Source organism: Zea mays, chromosome 9, assembly GCF_902167145.1.
Source record: "Zea mays cultivar B73 chromosome 9, Zm-B73-REFERENCE-NAM-5.0, whole genome shotgun sequence".
NCBI classification, from domain to species: domain Eukaryota; kingdom Viridiplantae; phylum Streptophyta; class Magnoliopsida; order Poales; family Poaceae; genus Zea; species Zea mays.
In genome coordinates this window covers 141029617-141048156 of record NC_050104.1, presented here as the reverse complement: position 1 = coordinate 141048156, position 18540 = coordinate 141029617, and positions in this window count along the sequence as shown.

Genomic DNA, 18540 nt, shown 5'->3' with positions numbered 1-18540 from the left:
ACCCTGTCTTTCCTCGATGCCTACTCAGGGTATCATCAAATCAAGATGAAAGAGTCCAACCAGCTCGCGACTTCTTTCATCACACCCTTCGGCATGTACTGCTATGTCACCATGTCGTTCGGTTTGAGGAATGCGGGCGCGACGTACCAGCGGTGCATGAACCATGTGTTCGGCGAACACATTGGCCGCACGGTCGAGGCCTACGTCGATGACATCGTAGTCAAGACAAGGAAGGCCTCCGACCTCCTTTCTGACCTTAAAACGACATTCCAATGTCTCAAGGCGAAAGGCGTCAAGCTCAATCTCGAAAAGTGTGTCTTCGGGGTGCCCCGAGGCATGCTCTTGGGGTTCATCGTCTCCGAGCGGGGCATCAAAGCCAACCCGGAGAAGATCGCAGCCATCACCAGCATGGGGCCCATCAAGGACTTGAAAGGCGTACAGAGGGTCATGGGATGCCTCGCGGCTCTGAGCCGTTTCATCTCACGCCTCGGCGAAAGAGGTCTACCTCTGTACCGCCTCTTAAGGAAGGCCGAGTGCTTCACTTGGACCCCTGAGGCCGAGGAAGCCCTCGGGAACCTGAAGGCGCTCCTCACAAAGGCACCTATCTTGGTACCCCCAGCTGCCGGAGAAGCCCTCCTGGTCTATGTCGCCGCGACCACTCAGGTGGTTAGCGCCGCGATTGTGGTCGAGAGGCAAGAAGAGGGGCATGCATTGCCCGTTTAGAGGCCGGTTTACTTCGTCAGCGAGGTACTGTCCGAAACCAAGATCCGCTACCCACAAGTTCAGAAGCTCCTATATGCAGTGATCCTGACCCGGCGGAAGTTGCGACACTACTTCGAGTCTCATCCGGTAACTGTGGTGTCATCCTTCCCCCTGGGAGAGATCATCCAGTGCCGAGAGGCCTCGGGTAGGATTGCAAAGTGGGCAGTGGAGATCATGGGCGAGACGATCTCGTTCGCTCCCCGGAAAGCCATTAAGTCCCAGGTATTGGCGGACTTCGTGGCCGAATGGGTCGACACCCAGCTGCCGACTACTCCGATCCAACCGGAGCTCTGGACCATGTTTTTCGATGGGTCATTGATGAAGACAGGAGCCGGCGCAGGCCTACTCTTCATCTCGCCCCTCGGGAAACACCTACGCTATGTGCTATGCCTCCACTTCCCGGCGTCCAACCATGTGGCTGAGTACGAGGCTCTGGTCAACGGGTTGCGGATCGCCATCGAGCTAGGGGTCCGGCGCCTGGACGCTCGCGGTGACTCGCAGCTCGTCATCGACCAAGTCATGAAGAACTCCCACTGCCGCGACCCGAAGATGGAGGCCTACTGCGATGAGGTTCGGCGCCTGGAAGACAAGTTCTACGGGCTCGAGCTTAACCACATCGCTCGGCGCTACAACGAGACTGCGGACGAGCTGGCTAAAATAGCCTCGGGGCGAACAACAGTTCCCCCAGACGTCTTCTCCCGGGATCTGCGTCAACCCTCCGTCAAGATCGACGACACGCCCGAGCCCGAGGTACCCTCGGCCCAGTCCGAGGCGCCCACAGCTCAACCTGAGGCGCCCTCGGCTCAGTCCGAGGCACCCTCGGCTCATCCCGAGGCACCCTCGGCTCGGCCCGAGGCGCCCTCGGTTCAGTCCGAGGTACCCTCGGCCCCCGAGGGTGAGGCACTGCGCGTCGAGGAGGAGCAAAGCGGGGTCGCGCCTGATCGAAACTGGTAGACCCCGTACCTGCAATATCTCCATCGAGGAGAGCTACCCCTCGACCGAGCCGAGGCTCGGCGGGTGGAGCGGCGCGCCAAGTCGTTCGTCTTGCTGGGCGATGAGAAGGAGCTCTACCACCGCAGCCCCTCAGGCATCCTCCAGCGATGCATCTCCATCGCCGAAGGCCAGGAACTCCTGCGAGAGATACACTCGGGGGCTTGCGGCCATCACGCAGCGCCTCGAGCCCTTGTCGGGAATGCCTTCCGACAGGGCTTCTACTGGCCGACGACGGTGGCCGACGCCACAAGAATTGTCCGCACCTGCGAAGGGTGTCAATTCTACGCGAGGCAGACTCACCTGCCCGCTCAGGCTCTGCAGACGATACCCATCACCTGGCCTTTTGCGGTGTGGGGTCTGGACCTCGTCGGCCCCTTGCAGAAGGCACCCGGGGGCTACACGCACCTGTTGGTCGCAATCGACAAATTCTCCAAGTGGATCGAGGTCCGACCCCTGAACAGCATCAGGTCCAAGTAGGCGGTGGCGTTCTTCACCAACATCATCCATCGCTTCGGGGTCCCGAACTCCATCATCACCGACAACGGCACCCAGTTCACCGGCAGAAAGTTCCTAGACTTCTGCGAGGATCACCACATCCGGGTGGACTGGGCCGTCGTGGCTCATCCCATGACGAATGGGCAGGTGGAGCGTGCCAACGGCATGATTCTACAAGGGCTCAAGCCTCGGATCTACAACGACCTCAACAAGTTCGGCAAGCGATGGATGAAGGAACTCCCCTCGGTGGTCTGGAGCCTGAGGACGACGCCGAACCGAGCCACGGGTTTCACGCCGTTCTTCCTAGTCTACGGGGCCGAGGCTGTCTTGCCCACAGACCTGGAATACGGCTCCCCGAGGACGAGGGCCTACACCGACCAAAGCAACCAAGCTAGCCGAGAAGACTCGCTGGACCAGCTGGAAGAGGCTCGGGACAAGGCCTTACTACACTCGGCGCGGTACCAGCAGTCCCTGCGACGCTACCACGCCCGAGGGGTCCGATCCCGAGACCTCCAGATGGGCGACATGGTGCTTCGGCTGCGACAAGACGCCCGAGGGAGGCACAAGCTCACGCCCCCCTGGGAGGGGCCTTTCGTCATCGCCAAAGTTCTGAAGCCCGGAACGTACAAGCTGGCCAACAGTCAAGGCGAAGTCTATGGCAACGCTTGGAACATCCAACAGCTACGTCGCTTCTACCCTTAAGATGTTTTCAAGTTGTTCATATACCTCGCACCCACACAAAGTTTAGTCATCAAGGAAGGGTCGGCCTCGCCTCGGCAAAACCCGACCCTCCCTCGGGGCTAAAAGGGGGGGAACCCCCTCTGCGTCGAATTTTTTCCTCGAAAAAAAGAGATCCCTTCTGCCAGAATGTCTTTCGTGCTTTTTGACTACTTCGAAAAGTGGATCCTGAAAACGACGGAGTACACGTAAGCAGCCAAGGCTGACCGAGCCGAGGGACTCCTACGCCTCCGAGATACGGATACCTCACTCATCACCTTCTGCGATAAGTAACTCGCGTTCGGATAAGTGGTTCCGTGGACCGAACAAGTCTTCACGTTCGGATGTTCTTCGGCCAAAGTGATCCTTCGAGCCTTCTCGACTGAGTCGGTAACAGAGCCTCATGGACGGGTAAAAGTGCGCGTAAGCGGCAAGGCCGACCAAGCCGAGGGACTCCTACGCCTCCGGGATACGGATACCTCACTCATCACCTTTCGCGAGAAGCAACTCTCGCTCGCACAAACATCCCTGTTGCCAACAAAAAAGTCCAGATACTCGAAACAAGAAGAAAAGAGACGCAGCTTTACAACGCAGCGAGGGTGTGTATTCTGGCCTCGGCGGCCGCAGGAGACACACGCTACAAGACGATCTGATCCTGCAGGCTCGGGTCTTGACGCTGGAAGGGGATAGCAGCACCCTCGGCATCGACGACACTTTCGGCGAGGTCCGACCTAGCCTCGGACGGCGACGCGGTCCAAGGATCTCCGCTCTAAAGGACGACGTCATCGCCACACCCGGGCAATCGCTGCCAGGGTCTTCTCCGGAAATCTGGCCCGAGCAGGCGGCTCGGCCGGTCACTCTGGGGCCTCGGCCAACCATCTTCCAAGGGCGCCAGCCCGACCCGAGGCTTCGGCTGGTCAACTCCGGCGTCGGTCCCGCTAACGGACGACCCGGCTGGGCTCCGGCCAACCAGGTTTCATTTTCGAGCCAACTCCGCCCCTGTTCATGCTGATATCGCTACCCCTGGCCTCGGCTCATCGAAGAGCGGCCCAGGGGGTCCCTTTAACTAAGCTAGAGAAGCCTCAGATAACAAGGCCGACCGAGCCGAGGGACTCCTACGCCTCCGGGATACGGATACCTCACTCGTCACCTTGACACGGGGTGACTCACGCTTGGTGAAGCGGTTCAGACAACCAACAGGCGAGTCCTAGTGCTCGAAAATGAGGAAAAACACGGCTCCACTACATACATGTTCAGGCCCCGACAGCCACAATGAACAAAAACACCGGCACTCAAGGTGCCATTACAAACGGAACTCCGGTTCCGCCTCCGCAGGTACGAACAACCCCACTCGATGGGGGAGGGCCTGCAGAGCAACAGAAGACCGACGAACGGCGCGCCGTCGCCCGCTCCAGCGGCAGCGATGACGACAACTTCTGCTCCGGGGGGTCGAACAGCGGCAGCACTGACCTCAGGGCGGATGCTGCTGCCAAGAGGCCCCCGCCCATGCCCAAACTCGTGAGGCAAGGATGGGCAGAAGGCCGTAGAGTTGGAGGTCGGTCCGTGGCCGGCCCTGGCTATCTCGTCGGCGGAAGAACCTCTTCCAGCTGCCGTGGCAGACGCCGGCGCCGCGAGCGGCTCTGAAGCCACTCGCGTCCGAAAGCCAGGCACGGTGCAGCTGCCGGCGCCACGGACGACGACCGCCCTTCCCTCCGATCACTGAGTGAAGGAGCGGGCCACCGCCCACGCAGGGGCCGACCCCAACTCGGCACTCTCCCCTCCCCAGCCCTGGTGATGAAAATCCTTGAGGCTGAGGGAGGGGCAGAGGCCGCAGCCCGACTCGCTTTCCCCCACCATCAAGCTGGGGGTCACCATCTTGGGCGACCGCCGGCGGAGGGGTGCAACCGGGCTGCATGATGAAAATCCTTGAAGCCGAACGATGGCTGAAAGGTACCAACTCCCACGGAGTTGCTTTCCTCCAATGACGAGGCGGAAAGACGGCGGATCTCCCCCATCCGGGGGCTTGGGAGGTGGAAAGACACGATGCATAAGGGAGCGCGAAGACATGGTCGCCTTCCAAGGGGGTCACCCTCCTTTTAAGGGCGGTTCTCCCTACTCGCGTCCCCAGCCGTCACGGGCTGAGTCTTCTCTAACACACTCCAAGGTCCTCCCCTACGGCGCGGGGGCTGGGTCCCACACGTCATGCAAGCCAACTCAGGGCAGAAGAAGCCAAACCGCCGCGCGCGGTGCATACAACCGCCCAGCGGTTACAAGCGACCCTCCACTTTTGCCTAGACCAGCGGGCGAAAGGGTGGGCGGCCATGCAGGCGGCATGCAACCGCGCCAAGTGGGCGCGCTTCTCCGACTCCCAACACGCCCAGCCTGGAGGCCCAGGCCCACGCGTCATACAACCGGCGCGCCGACTGCTTCGTGCATGCAACTGCCCCGCCACTTGCGCCACCACCGCGCCTCCTCGACTGCGGAACCAATACCGCGACTCGAGGCGACCCAGCAGCGCCAGCCTGGCGCGGCGGTTAGTGCGGCCAAAATGGGCCGGCAGTAATGGCGGTGGCAGGCGGGCGGGAGCAGCGGTCACATCATCGGCCAAGCTCACGTCCCATCCGCGGGCAGCGAGAGAACCCTCTCTCACGGCGTAAAGACAACGCGCCCGTGTTCCATTCCTCGAACGGCTCGCGCATGCACAACGGCCGCCCCGCCAACCACTCGCCCCGTCGCATTAACTCCGCGGCGGGACAGGCGGCGCCTCTGGCAGGAGGAGCGGGCGACGCTTCGCCTTCGCCATAATGACCGCGCCAGTAAAGGTACGTCGCGTCGTTCGATTTCGTATCCTTTTCCTTTTTTCCTCTTTCTCTCTCTCTTGCAACAGGGACCGGGAAAGGGGGATACCCCGAAAAGGGTCCTTCCCCGTGAAGGAACCAGGCTCCGAGCCTCCCTACTGATCAGAGGTTCGAAGGCTGCCCCCCTAAGGGTTCAACAGCCGCCTCAGATCGCGTGGGCCCTACACCCACTACTGGTCAGAGGTTCGAAGGTCGGCCCCCCGAAGGGTTCCACGGCAGCCTCAGGCTACTCGGGCTCCATGCCCATTACTGATCAGGGGTTCGAAGGCTGGCCCCCGAAGGGTTCACAACCGCCTCAGACGCCGAGCGAGGGATGACCATGGGTACGTTCGATACATAACCAAGGCTCGGGCTGCGCTCTCGAGGTACCCTAGGACATTTCCGAGACCAGCGGGAGCGATCTTGTAACGGAATCCCATCAGAGGGAGGCATCGAGCCCTCGGACCCCGTCGCCAGGGGACCGGGTCCGGCAGATCACCCGTAGGTACTTTTGGGCGTGCCTCTGGGCCCCTAGCCGACCCCTAACGAACGGGGCACGGACGTCCCCTCGGATTACCCGCTTGCAGCTCACCGGAGACACCATGTTCGGCGCCCGTCGAGGGCAACATGGCGCTTTCCCCCCCTCCTCCTTGCGGAAAGGCGACGCAGGGGCGTATGTAAAAAAGCCGAGTCTGTCCCTGATCGCCCTCTCGTCCTGTGCAGAGGCTCGGGGGCTGCTCTCGCAAACCCGGCTCCGGCCGAACCGTTGACAGCGTCAACATACCAGCCCGAGAACTTGGGACCCGACCGTACACCCGGGCTACGGCCAGCTCGCATGAGGGAACAACCAGACCAGCCGAAGCATTACGCGAGGCATTAAGACCTCGGAGGAGTGAAACCACTCCTCCGAGGCCTCGGGGGCTACACCCGGCGGGTGCGCTCGCGCGCACCCACCGGAACAAAACGCAACCGAGAAAGGCTGGTCCCCTTGCAAAAAAGTGCGACGAAAGCCTCCAAGCGAGTGCTAACACTCCCTTCGAGGCTCGGGGGCTACTGTCGGGGACCATAATTAGGGGTACCCTCAAGACTCCTAATTCTCAGCTGGTAACCCCCATCAGCATAAAGCTGCAAAGGCCTGATGGGTGCGACTAAGTCAGGGATCAGTCCATTCGAGCGACTCGATCACGCCTCGCCCGAGCCTAGCCTCGGACAAGGGCGGCCGACCCCGGAGGATTTCCGTCTCGCCCAAGGCCCCCCTCCAACGGCGAACATATTTCCGGCTCGCCCGAGGCCCTGCCTTCGCTAAGAAGCAACCCTGACTAAATCGCCACACCGACCGACCAAGTCGCAGGAGCATTTAATGCAAAGGTGGCCTGACACCTTTATCCTGACGCGCGCCCCCCGGCAGAGCCGAAGTGACCGCCGTCACTTTGCCGCTCCACTGACCGGCCTGACAGAAGGACAGCGCCGCCTGCGCCACTCCGACTGCGGTGCCATTTGACAGAGTGAGGCTGACAGGCAGTCAGGCCCCGCCGGAGGCACCATAGGAAGCTCCGCTCCGCCCGACCCAGGGCTCGGACTCGGGCTAAGTCCCGGAAGACGGTGAACTCCGCTCCGCCCGACCCAGGGCTCGGACTCGGGCTAAGTCCCGGAAGACGGCGAACTCCGCTCCGCCCGACCCCGGGCTCGGACTCGGGCTAAGTCCCGGAAGACGGCGAACTCCGCTCCGCCCGACCCAGGGCTCGGACTCGGGCTAAGTCCCGGAAGACGGCGAACTCCGCTCCGCCCGACCCCAGGGCTCGGACTCCGCCCTGGCCTTAGCCGACGACCTCCGCCTCGCCCGACCCAGGGGCTCGGACTCGACCTCGGCCACGGAAGACAGACTCGACCTCGGCTTCGGAGGAGCCTCCGCATCGCCCAACCTAGAGCGCAGGCCAGCCACGTCAACAGGAGGCGCCATCATCACCCTACCCCGAGCTGACTCAGGCCACAGGGAACCAGACCGGCGTCCCATCTGGCTAGCTCCGCCAGATAGGCAATGATGGCGCCCCGCATGCTCCGTGACGACGGCGGCTCTCAGCCCCCTTACGAAAGCAAGAAGACGTCAGCAAGGACCCAACCGCTTCGACAGCTGTCCCTCCGCCAGGCTCCATCGCTCCTCCGACGGCCACGACATCACAGCAGCTGGGTGCCAAAATCTCTCCGGCTGCCACGACGGCATGTACTTAGGGTGCTAGCTCTCCCCCGCTAGACACGTAGCACTCTGCTACACCCCCCATTGTACACCTGGATCCTCTCCTTACGCCTATAAAAGGAAGGACCAGGGCCCTCTTAGAGAGGGTTGGCCGCGCGGGGACGAGGACGAGAACAGGCGCTCGCTTGGGGTCGCTCGCTCCCTCTCCCGCGTGGACGCTTGTAACCCCCTACTGCAAGCGCACCCGACCTGGGCGCGGGACGAACACGAAGGCCGTGGGATTCCCACCTCTCTCACGCCGGTCTCCGGCCGCCTCGCTCTTCCCCCCTTCGCGCTCGCCCTCGCGCTCGACCCATCTGGGCTGGGGCACGCGGCGACATTCACTCGTCGGCCCAGGGACCCCCCGGTCTCGAAACGCCGACAAACTGAATATGTATAATTCATAAATCATAATGCTTCATTCTTACCCTATCCTCCCTAGCTTTCCTCTCCTTTTCAGCTTCTTCAAAAGCTTCCTTTTCAGCCTGCAATAATGGAGAAAATTGAGATAGTGTTCCCAGGAGAAGCCCAGTTCAATTTGGTAAATTTTTATAGTGTTCCCTTTTCAGAGCTGGAGAGCTAGAGCCTGGAATTGAATTGAATGAATGAATGAGCGAACAAATGGAATGAATGAATGGTGTCTGCCATTGTTGGTGCAACGACTAGTAAATGCGATGCGAGGGCGAGAGAGTGACGAGCGCACCTCGGACTGCACGTTGACACCCTCCACCAGACCGCCACTTCCCTCCTGTTGGAGGTTGGAGCCGCAGGGCGGGAGGGAGACCGGGTTGACTCAACTGACGCCTCCATCCGACGTGGCGGCGCGGCGCGGCGTCTCTGGATGTCTTCTTGGCGCGACAGCGACTGGTTACTGGTTAGGATAGGCGCAGCGTAGGCGCGGAGCTCACGGTCGCGGCTGAGGCGCTGGGCTAGCGGGTGGCGGCTGAGGTGCTGGGCCTCTCGTTGTTGGGCCGCGACCGGGGCTGCAGCCCAGGCAGCCCCGATCGTAAATCCGCCCCTGGCGATGTTTAAAACGAAAAGAATTTATAAACTGTAGAGAGTATTGGTTTATTTATGGCTAGTTTTAGAAGCTTATTTTTTCAAAATATTTTAAAATTTTCAAGAAAAATTAGTTTATTTTTTAAAAAAATAGTAATCTTTTGAAAAAGTAGAGTTGCCAGCCACGTTTCTTCTGGACGTTACGCGATCGATCGAAGTGCTTGCGCAAGCACGGTACACGCCTGACGCCTCCGGGCCAGGCAGGAGGGCCGAGGGCAGTCCACGTTCCGCGCGGCACATACTGTTGAATAACGTAGTTGTCGCAGATCCCCGATCCGGACTCCGAACCCTCCCAACAGCAGTAGGGACGTGAGAAGTTGTAGAAGCCCGCTCCCTTCCCAGCAACCCAACACAGAGAGGAACAAGAGACACTGTGGATGGAAGCTCTTTCTGTCTATCTTTATTATGAGGGGTATAGGTACATATATATAACCTGTGTACCCCTAAGGGTAGTTTCGGTATTAGCCCATTAAACTCCTTTTAGGGTTTCTCAACACTCCCCCTTGGGCGAATACCATGACGACTTATGTCTCATCAAAACTCCAAAAAACCCAGTGGGAAAAATGGAGAAAGAGAGCATAGTGTCACTTGATGTATTGCACTTGTTGCCTCGTTAAAAACCATCTGTGAGAAACTTCAGGAAAACTCACAATGGGAAAAAGAGTACAACGGATGTCTTCAGGACAACTATAACCTTCAAGGTGTATAATATACGATCTTTGGGTCGAATTATAAGGGCTGAAGTTCAGAGGTGATCTCCCCCTGAACCCTGCAGGTCTCTCAAATGCCTCATCCCTATACCTCGTACACATTTTCTGAATGTGACTGCAGGTAAGGATTTAGTGAATAAATCAGCCAGATTATCACAAGACTTGACTTGCAGGATTTTTATCTCACCCTCGTTCTGGAGTTCATGAGGATAAAAATACTTAGGACAGATATGCTTAGTCATATTGCTCTTAATATAGCCCGTTTCCATTTGTGCAACACATGCAGCATTATCTTCATAGATAATGGTGGGGGTATTTGCGGTGTTATAACCACATGACTTCTGGATGTAGTTAGTCATTCGTCGTAGCCAAGCACATTCTCGTGCGGCTTCATATAGTGAGATTATTTCTGAGTGGTTAGTAGACGTCGTTACTAATGTCTGTTTGCACGATCTCCAGGATACAGCAGTGCCACCACATAGAAATACAAAGCCAGTCTGAGATATACCATTATGGGGATCTGACTGATATCCAGCATCAGCATAGCCCACCATAGTCTGGTCCTGATTCTTCGGAAAAAACAGGCCAAGATCTTGAGTGCCTTTGAGGTATCTAAGTATAGTCTTAACACCTACCCAATGTCTTCTAGTTGGGTCTGCACTGTATCTAGCTAGTAGATTTACCGCGAATGCAATATCAGGCCTGGTGCAATTCGCAAGGTACATCAGTGCTCCAATAGCGCTAAGGTAAGGAACTTCAGGTCCCAACGATTTCTCATCATCACTCTTTGGTCTAAATGGGTCGGTATCCATTTCAAGGGATCTCACGACCATCGGGGTCTTTAAAGGGTGAGCTTTAATCATATTAAATCTCTCAAGGACCTTTTTACAATAGGTCGACTGGTGTACAAATATTCCTTCTGGGAGATGCTCGATCTGCAGGCCCAAGCAAAACTTGGTTTCTCCCAAGTCTTTCATTTCAAACTCTGTCTTGAGGTAGGCGCTGGCCTCCTCAATATCCTCAGCATATCCAATGATATTCAAGTCATCAACATAGACCGAAACTATGCAAAAACCCTTCTGGGATTTTCTAATGAATACGCAAGGAGAATCTGGATTATTTACGTATCCCTTCTTCAGGAGGAATTCGCTGAGCCGATTGTACCACATCCGCCCAGATTGTTTAAGCCCATACAGCGCCCTCTGCAACTTAATGTTGTACATGTTGCGATTTGACTTGGCATCCGAAACTCTCAGCCCATCCGGGACCTTCATATAGATTTCCGAATCCAATGACCCATACAAGTATGCGGTCACTACGTCCATCATCTGCATTTTTAAGTTTAAACCTGCTGCCAGTGATATCAAATATCGGAACGTTGTGCCACTCATTACCGGGGAGTAAGTTTCATCGTAATCAATGCCGGATCTCTGCGTGAACCCTTGTGCTACAAGTCTCGCTTTGTATCTCACCACCTCATTGTTCGCATCCCTCTTTCGGACGAACACCCATTTGAACCCGACTGGGGTAACATTGGGGGGCGTGCGGGCGACAGGCCCAAATACTTGCCTCTTTGAAAGCGAGAGCAATTCCGTCTCTATTGCTTCTTTCCATTTGACCCAATCTGAGCGCTTCTGGCACTCTGCCATGGACTTTGGTTCAGGATCCTCAGCAATCACAACAGCGATCATAGAGACGAAATCAGTGTCGACAACTGTAGTCTTTCGGTTATATAACTCTCCCGTCTCAACATAGTTTATGGCAATTTCTTCAACTGAATCATCCGGTTCTTTGTGATTTCCCAAGTTATTTGAAACCGGTTGTTCCGAAGTCCTTGTGCTTTTATTTGTGCGCACATTTGCACTAGGACGTTCACCTTCAAGGTGTGTTACTGCTGGAACATCTGAAAGGGAGCACGTTGCATTCTCTTCAGTAACTTGCCGGTGCAGGCGTCCCCGCTTGGCTGATACTGAATCATCCGGTTTTCTCCCCCTTTTCCTAGGATGGGGAGTACGAGTAGAGTCCATACCCTGCAGAGGTATCTCCACTCTCTCCGGTGCATTTGCCGCAGGAATATGCGACTTCGACACTCCTCTTATATCAGTAAAGGCATCTGGCAGATTATTTGCTAAGTTTTGCAGGTGTATTATTCGTTGAACTTCAAGTTCGGTTTCTCTAGTGCGTGGGTCAAGCGATTGGATGCTACTAGCACTCCATTCTATTTCTCGGCATTCTTTGTTATTAAGGTACAATCCTCCCCCTAATGCCGGGAAATGCTCTTCATCGAAGATGCTATCAGCGTATCGAGCCGTGAACAGATCCCCGGTTCTAGGCTCTAAATATTTGATTATGGACAGAGATTCATAACCAACATAGATCCCCAACTTCCGATGAGGTCCCATAGATGTACGCTGGGGTGGTGATATCGGCACGTATACAGCACAGCCGAATTTTCGCAGATGGGAAACCACTGGTTGTTGACCACACGTTAACTGGTGGGGAGAAGCAGAGTGGTAAGCAGATGGTCTATATTGGATTAAGGCCGCAGCGTGCAAAACTGCGTGTCCCCAACAACTGGTCGGGAGTTTGCTATCTTGTAGAAGTGGCCTGGCTATGAATTTTATTCTTTTAATTAAGGACTCAGCAAGTCCATTCTGTGTATGGACATGTGGTACAGAATGCTCTACATTTATGCCCAAAGCAAGACAATAGTCATTAAAGGCCTTTGAGGTAAACTCTCCGGCATTATCCATCCTGATTGACTGAATGCGGTTCTCCGGGAAGCTCGCACGCAAACGGATAATTTGGGCAATAAATTTTGCAAATGCGTGGTTTCGCGTGGACAACAGGCACACGCGGCTCCACTTAGTAGAAGCATCTATAAGAACCATAAAATATCTGAAGGGCCCTGATAGGGGGTTGATTGGACCACAGATATCACCCTGAAGTCTCTGCAGGAAACTTGGGGACTCAGCCTTTACTTTCAGGTAAGAGGGCTTAGTTATCAGTTTTCCTTTAGCACAAGAGATGCATAGGAAGTCTTTAGGAATTTGTGTGGTTTTCATGCCATGGCCAATAGAGCTAGTTATGATGTTCCGCGTCATCCTTAATCCAGGGTGTCCTAGTCTTTCATGCCATACTCGAAAAGACTCAGGATTTTTAAATATAGTAGACATCGCAACAAATTCAGGGGGTGGTTTAATTCTTGAGTAATACAACCCAGAGGAGGTGCCTTGCGCTTTCTCTACCACTTTTGTTTCACATTCGTTTGTTGATGTGATATGGAGGTATTCAGCACCACCCACACATGCAGTTGTAACGTGATAGCCGCTATGACGGATATCTTTGAACGTGAGGAGAGTACGAGTTGCTCCTGGGTATAGGAATGCTTCTTCAATGAAGATCCTAGTACCATTAGGGAGGACAACAATGGCTCGACCGGAGCCTACAATGCGGCCATTGTTGCCGACAATTGTAGTGATATTCTCAGTCCTCTTCAGGAGTGTCTGAAAATATTTCGTCTCTCTAAGAATCGAATTTGTGGCTGCGCTATCAATCAGGCATGGTTCATCGTTTTCCTCCATCGTGGGAAGTGAGTCTTGTTCTATATAAATAATATATAATATTGATTTAGTTTATCATTCATGATGACAACATATAATAGAGCAAGAACAATTAAACCATGAATGAGGAATAAATAAAATTGCAAAGCAATTAATCTCAATCAACCAAATAGTATGGGCTCAGCAGGAGCATTTATTACATCATAACCAAATAAATGTTCTTCTAGAAATAAAATTGCTATGGAAATAAATGCGGAGCTAATGGCTGATAACTTGATCAACTACAGGAGATCATCAGTATCGAAATCGAAGTCGACTTTGCCTAACGGAGTATCGCTCTTAGTTGTGGCATCAACATTTATGGCAGCATGCTCGAAATGTGCAGCAGGTTGAGGCAACTCAAGGTGCTCTCCAGATGTGGCGTCTACAGGCGCCTGGATAAAATGAGCCTCTGAGTTCTGGCGTTTCTTCCATTCCTGATATATGTCAATCAGGTATTTCTCAGTGGTGCATGTACGGGACCAGTGCTGCTGAGACCCGCACCTGAAACATCCTTCGCCAGCATGCTTTGAGGCACTTGCATCGCCCTGCTGGGGGTTGCTTTTGCCTTTGCCTCTGCCTCTGCCACGACCATTGTTGCTGCTACTGCCGCTGCCATTCTGTGACTGCTTCTTAAAAGTTCCCCTCGTCGGCCCCTGATTATTGCGGCGCCCACGACCCCTTCCTCTGGAGGAGCCTCTCTTCCCCTGAGACGGGAAGTTGGCATGTGCTTCTGGTACGGCCGCAGCGCCAACAGGACGCTTCTGGTAGTTTTGCATCAGGAGCTCATTCTGAGCCTCTGCGCCAAGCAACATGTTGACGAGCTCACAGTACTTCGTGTACTTGTTGTTTCGGTACTGCTGCTGAAGCACCATGTTGGAGGGGTGAAAGGTCTGGAGAGTTTTCTCAATCATCTCCAGGTCTGTGACTATCTGGCCACAGAAACGTAGCTGAGCGACAATGCGATGAATGGCAGTGTTGTAAGCCTCCACAGTCTTGAAGTCGAGGAAGCGGAGTGTGGCCCATTCCTGTTGCGCCCGTGGAAGCATCACATGCTTCTGCACACCGAAGCGCTCTCGTAGCTTTGTCCACAGTATTAGAGGGTCTTTCACCTCCAGATACTCCATCTTCAGATCTGGATGGATGTGGCGCCTGAGAAAGATCGCAGCTTTTGCCTTCTCATGAAGCTGCAGGCCGATGTCGTTTGGGCCTAGCCGAACGATCGCCTTTCCCAGCTGCATCGCCTCCAGATGAAACTGGCAGTCGTCAGCCCAGGTCAGGTAGTTCTTGCCATTCAGGGCAAGCTCCGCGAAGTCAGTCTTGCTGCCTTCAGCCATAGCCTGTCACGCAAAATTAACTCCAGGTTAATTAGGCGTGCCAATTATCCATAACAGAAATTTAAATGGTTGTATGTAAAAAAAAATTAAACTTGCATTATCTATTTTCAGCAGGAAAACATAGGATAAATAATGCATATAAAAATAAGTCTGCACTGTACAATACTAATAAATTCACTGGAAATTTATCCAAGTGCAACAATCATAACGGAAATAAAAGAATTCGGATCGTATGCTAGGGTCACGTTATCTTTATGGTTCGACGAAATCATTGTGATTGTATTAAAAACATGACCACTTAAATACACGATTCCTGGTTCGACGAATGAGAACGAAGCCTGTCGCGTAGGACAGTTCGGCAAGGCCGGAGGACCTGCCGACGTGGTGGAGAGTCGTTGCCGATCGGATCCACGAGTCGAGGTAGAGCAGTGCTGATGACGTGTTGAATAACGTAGTTGTCGCAGATCCCCGATCCGGACTCCGAACCCTCCCAACAGCAGTAGGGACGTGAGAAGTTGTAGAAGCCCGCTCCCTTCCCAGCAACCCAACACAGAGAGGAACAAGAGACACTGTGGATGGAAGCTCTTTCTGTCTATCTTTATTATGAGGGGTATAGGTACATATATATAACCTGTGTACCCCTAAGGGTAGTTTCGGTATTAGCCCATTAAACTCCTTTTTAGGGTTTCTCAACACATACCACCTGACGCCAGCCGTCGGGTGCCGACTGCCGAGACTGCGGCCGCGCGGGAAAACGAGCCCACGCGACGCGCGGCCCGGCTGAAAAGGCTGTGCGGCTCATGCTGTCATGCATGTACTGTAGGCAGTGCCGGCTCAACCGACGTATATTCTCGTCGCAAAGGGCAGCCGGCAGTGCCACGCCCCGCCACGTACGGGCCCAGGGCCCGACAGCGAAAGGCTCCACATGGGCCGCGGCGCGGAGATTGGCCCGGCCGCACGTGGGCGTGCAAACGCCGGGCCCGGTGCGGGGCGCGGAGCGGTCACGTCACGTTAAAAGGACGGATCGGACATACATACAAACACCGAAACACGGGGGCGGTGGTTGGCTGGTTGCCGCATCGCGGCCTTGGGGCGTCGCCGTCGCGGGGGGCGGCCGCTTTCGTCCCGTCCTGCCCCTGCTCCGCCCGCTTTCTCCACTCCCTTTCCCCAAAGGCCAAAGCAAAACAGTGCGGTGCGGCTGTGGTCTATGGGTACGAGGCCAATGAATGCGCAATGGCTATCCACTATCCAGTTTGCGAAACCGAGTAGCTCTGGTTTGGAGTTTAACACAGCTGGGTTTAAGGTTTAGAGAATCATAATATATATCATGGAATCAGCTTTTCTGGTGATGCTGGCCGGCAGAAGCTGCTGGTGACTATCAAACATTCAGCTTTTTAATATATTTCTATAATAATTGATTGGTGAAAATCATTCAAAATTAATGTTAACATATATTTGGTTATATTTGGTTGAGTCATCGTGATAGAAGGAATCCGTCACTTTTTAAAACCTAAACCATATGCACAAATTTATCTTCTTTCCGCATGTTATCTCTACGATATCCAGATTATCTTCACATTTAGACGAAAAGCTCGTAACAAACCGAAATAAACAGGCATGATACGTTATCAATTACAATTCAAATCTTATCTCTACTATATTTGTGAAAATCGTCGTGCGTCTCGCCATCGTACGCGAAATGACCTTCGAACCCATCATCACCACCTGCTATATAATGGCCTTCGAACCCATCATCACCACCTGCTAGATAGAAGCCTCGTGTCTCAACAACTACAGCCCAAGCTCAATTTGTGTTATAAAATATAAGATATATTTACAAAGTGTACAGATAAAATATATAACAGTTGCATCCAATGTACGGTGCACGGATACCTAACTAGTACAATGTGATCAAGGAGTGTGCGGAGCGAACGTGCTTAACGCTACGCGTCAGGGCTAAGACAGCTACTGTGTCTATATTTGAAGTAAAAAATAATAATACTTCATCCATTTCAATTTATACTTCTTTCAACTTTTTTACTCTAAATTTGACTGAATTCAAAGTTTTTCTTAATTATCATTAATTTTACTATGACATCATTTAACATATAACATATTTTAGGTATAACTTTGATTTTTTTATTTCTTTTTAAAAAAGATGAGCCTATCAAACTTGGCACAAAAATGTAAACGAATTATAAATTAGGACACGAAGAAAATAGTGTTGGTGTTGTAATTTAGCAAGGAATACTCATATTGTGGTCTTATTTTTGCTAATGTCAGTGGGGTATTTTTTACGAGTGACAATATAGAGATATTCAAATAAACAATTTTGTCGATGCAGAGGTGGCGACGATGTGGCGGTATTTGTACACAACATTTGCTTTGTCTTGGTCTCAGTCTCTTTCGTATAAGTTTTTTTTTTTGCAAAAGTGTTGCACACACGACAACAACGTTAGAGGTTGGTGCTTTATACTAGTAGAGAAGGACATATGTAAGGGCGTAATTTACTTTCTAACTACCTTTTCTGAGGGCTAGTTTGAAAACTCCATTTTTTATTTTTATTGTTTCAAGTGAAATTAATTTATTTCTTTTTGGAAAAATATAAATTTCTTGAAAAATAGAGTTTTCAAACTAGTTCTAATCATAAGTTATTTTGTCTAAAACATTTTTTTTCTGAAAGAATATATATAAAAAGATTTATACATTGTAAAAGCACTTTTCATAATAAAATTAGCAACGCCAAATTATATAAAAGGTATGGATATCTGTTGTCAAGATTGGATACGGTCGTGCTTCTTACATTTAAATAGTAAAAATAATACAATTATGTATAATGAGAATCCAAATTATGGTTGTCAGGGCCGTGCCAGTAAAAATCGAGGCCCCGTACGAAATTATTGAATAGAGGCTCTTATCACAAAATCACTAAAATATAAATTTATAAAAACATAAATGCTGTAATGTATTATATAGAAATGGAATTTATGAAAATTATACCTATTAAACTCTTGGTTATATAAATTTTACTTGAACAATTTTATTTTCTTTGTGTTCCTTGCAATAGATTCTTAATGGTATGATCATATTCAATCTTATCCAACAATCCACTCTCAAAGCTTTTAGTAACCGGAATCATATTTTCAAAGACCAATTGGTCAAAGACATGGCATCGATAATTGGATCTTAAAATACTACAATATTTAATATACATATATACAAGATAAATAGAATAATCAATAAATTATTTTACTAACAAAGTTAGCAAATAAATATACATGTATACAGTAGGATGTTAGAGGTACCTTATGATTTGAACACTTTATTTCCTAAATATCAAGACACAAAGCAAGTGACGGAGGGAGATCGTTGTTGCCGCGTTGGCTGTCTACCGCTGGACGACGAACGAGTGTAGTGTAGACGGTAGAATCACGCTGTGCGCTGGTGGCAGGCGAAACAAATGTCTGTGATCGTCGCCCATCAGGCAGCAGGCGAAACAAGGTCACGTCGAACGATAGGAGAAATGATTAAAGAAAGATATATTGTGTCCGTCTAGCAGGCTGCACGCGGCAGGATTTACATTCTAGTTCCTAATAATCTAATTAGAATTACTAATAGATCATACACGGAAAGTTAGGGCCCCAAATAAATGGGGGGCCTGTTCAGCCAAACAGGATGCACCGGCTTGTGCACGGGCCTGATGGTTGTCAACTCTACACCGATATTCCTATTCACCTAGCCAACTAAGCATATATATCTTTGTATTTTATATTCGACACTTAGAAAATATTTTGA